At 37.9% G+C, this 3316-nt stretch overlaps 1 long non-coding RNA gene across 1 annotated transcript; it reads right to left on the minus strand.

Annotated features, from left to right (window-relative positions):
- Positions 1 to 1481: 1481 nt before the first annotated feature.
- On the minus strand, positions 1482 to 2411 carry LOC113019763 (uncharacterized). Its single transcript, XR_003272075.1, has 3 exons — positions 2346 to 2411; positions 2158 to 2267; positions 1482 to 1827 (listed from the first exon to the last, which is right to left on the minus strand). It is a non-coding gene; the product is annotated as an uncharacterized LOC113019763 (long non-coding RNA).
- Between the last annotated feature and the right edge of the window lie 905 nt (positions 2412 to 3316).

The following is a 3316-nucleotide window of genomic DNA, read 5'->3' on the forward strand; positions in this document are numbered from 1 at the left end:
GGTTTTCTGTGGTTTTGAATGGCAGCTGGACAGACTCCGCCCCCTGCTCCACCTCTTACCTGACAGACTGAGAGGACAACGAACCCAACATGAGCTGACAGAGACAGCAGCAGCGGGATTTCACAGTTGTAGAGAAAGCTGGAGTACAGAAGCACAGTAGAACATAACAGAGGACAGAAATCTAAAAGATAAAGCAGCTTTAGAGCTGATTGAGTGATTGGGTGGGGGCGAGGGTCATCTGCCGTGACCAGTTTGGGTGAGTGGAGGAAGACAGGACATAAGTCATGTTTGACTTTTTTGATTTGTATGTACGACACTGACCTTTGACTTTCAGCTCCACTTGTTTCTTCATCAGGATCTTTCTATACCAGTTGTAGACAGTACAGGTGTAGATGCCACTGTCCCAGTCTGTGGGGTATTTTAGTGTTAAAGTAAGATCTCCAGCTTTGATGAGACCTTCATTCATCTCTGTTCGGTGTCTGTAAAAAACGATGCTGTAATTCATTAAGGTCAGAGGTGTTGTGATACACCTGGACCTTCCTGTTGTCCTTATCTGTCCACTCCACTCCGCCCCCTCCTCCACCTCCACCTGACAGACTGAGAGGACAACAAACACACCCTGAGCTAAACAGATGGCAGCAGCACACTGCAAAAACCCACCTCCTTAATACTAGAAAAATACACTTATTTTTGGTGAAGATTTGCTTAAAACAAGTGAAATTATCTGCCCATGGGGTAAGTGTTTTTTGTTTTTTGTTGTTTTTTTCTTAATAGATTTCTTGAAATAAGAACAATATCTAGATTTAAATAAAGCTAAAAATAAGTATTTTACACTCATTCCAGGGAACAAATTAGAACAATTGAAACTTAAAATAAGCTTTAACCACTGATTGTAGGCCACAAATAAAGATAATAAAGCTAAAAATAAGTCTTTTACACTTATTCCAGGCAACCAATCATGGCTTGAAACCTAAAATAAGCTTTAACCACTTGTTCTAAGTAAAATGTTGAAGAAATTAAATCTGAAAATAGGCATAAAACACTTATTCTAACAAACAAATCAAGGCAAACAATCTAAAAACTAGTACATTAAATCATTTTAAAGATATTTCTTCTTTTTAAATTTAGCTAAACACTACTTTAAGATTATATTGCTGATTAAGGACAAAACAAAACTGAAACAGAGTAAAAGTGTCCATCTTATTTGTCCACTTTAACAATAACCTGCAGATAATAAAGATACAATTGAACAGTACAGGTCCAACATTTTGAGTTGTTTAAGTGGTTTCAACATTTCAACAGCCTTAGAGGTTTCGCCATTGCCCCATTAAAATTGACGAGTGACATAGGAAGACCACAAAGATTCAAATTTCTTCCGAATGACACCAAATACCACAAAACTTGTCTGGGTGAGTAAATGAACATTTTCCATTTTAGAAATAAGACCCAGATTGAAAAAAAACAAACAAAAACAAACAGAAGTGCCCTCTCCTAATCTTATCTGAAATTTACACACTACTTTCCAATAAATGCATGCCATTCTGCCAGGGCTTTTCTGTAAGATGATGTAGTGTCATGCTCATGAATGGCATCCTGGAGAACTTCTGTCTGAATGACAGACAGCAGGGTTGCCACGCATTTGGGGTAAGTCAGATGGAGTGCATAAAAGTATGCCATCACATATATCATAGCCTCACCAATTTTTTCTTTGCCAAATGTTGTAACTGGTAAATTACCAACAGCAATGACACACTTGCAGCCATCGAACATCACTACTGGACATGACAAGCTTCATTTCTGGAGGACAGCATCTGGATCTTCTGTAGGCTGCAAGACACAAAAGACATGACAGTCAACAGCTGATGTTAATTGTATGTTTTTTTGCTGGGATTTGGTCATAACGTTGGAGATGTCATTATCTTGTTCTTTGTTGGTTACACACATTTTATAGTACTTTTGACTTATGGTTTATCAAGCGACTCCTTATGTGACCACACTCGTGTACATTAAAATACGTTATAAATTAATGAAAACAATAAATTATAGATTTAAGTCTTCGGCTGAAACTGAAAAAGCATTTTTGAGTCATGTTTGACCGAAATATTTTGTTTGCCAAATTTTCTGTAGATCTTTATAAGCAAATTTTATAAAACTTACCTTCAGGACATGTAGAAATGCTTCAGAAGCATTCCCCATCTTTTTTGGTGGATGGGCAGGTGTGGGAAAGAGGGTTGGAAGAGCCTTCATCAGTGCAAGGTGGGCTTCAGCTGGACAAAGCAGAAACAAACCTTCATAAACATAAATTTTAAAGGATGAGAACTTTGTATTCAAATGGTAAAACTTACTTTTGTCCATGGTCATTGGTGGATTCATTGCCTTCTTTGACACACCGTAGAACTCTACCCTGGAGCAGAATTTTCCCATCTCAGTTTTACTTGACTGATGAACTTGTTGTTGTGGGGATCCAAAATTGCAGGTTGCAGCAGAGTTATAGAAAAAGCTGAAGAACAGGAGCACATCACAGCAGGAGGTAACAGGACAGAGATCTAAAAAGTCAAAGCAGTTTTTAAAGATGTTGGAGACGACCAGAGTCTGATGGTGCTGCTTCACAGTCATGTCTCCTGTCAGTGTGGATCTACTTACTGCTGAAAGTGTTTGTGGACCTAAAATGAAACATTAGAGAGTTCAAAGAGTTCTAATCACAGATCCTGTCTTCTGTCAGGATCTGTCTTTCTGGGACAATATGACTCGCAACAAAGCACCAGATTTAAAACACATCTTCAACCTGGAGCCTCAGAAACTACACACCAAGGTTTCATTATTTCTACACATCACTAAGTCCTTAGGATCAACACAACTCATCTCTACAGTTCAGTCTGAGCTGCTCTATTGGACCAAAGAGTTAAATCAGCTCCACTGAAGCCTGCTGATAATCACATGACCTCAGATGAGCTGCTTCCTCCAAACAAACTGAATGATGTGTGGATCTGTTCCATCAGTCGTGTTGAACACGAACAGCTTTGCAGGATGAAGAAAACGGCACAAGTATAGTTATACTTCAAATAATTGTAAGCATTTTTTTTTCAACAATATTCTAAAAGTGCATCTGAAGCCTCATGATATAGTTGAATCTCTGATTTCTGTCTTTATTGATAATGTTGATTTTTTTTAAATCTCTACTTTGTGATCTGTGATTTAGTTCTTGATTTGTTTGCTATCTCAGCATGTAGAGTTCTAGTCTTACTGGATTACTCCAAGTTCTGTTTGCTGTGAGTTTTTAATGTTTCATTATTTTGAATTTTTGGTCTTTATTTGC

Source organism: Astatotilapia calliptera, chromosome 3 (genome assembly GCF_900246225.1).
Source record: "Astatotilapia calliptera chromosome 3, fAstCal1.2, whole genome shotgun sequence".
Classification (NCBI taxonomy): Eukaryota; Metazoa; Chordata; class Actinopteri; order Cichliformes; family Cichlidae; genus Astatotilapia; species Astatotilapia calliptera.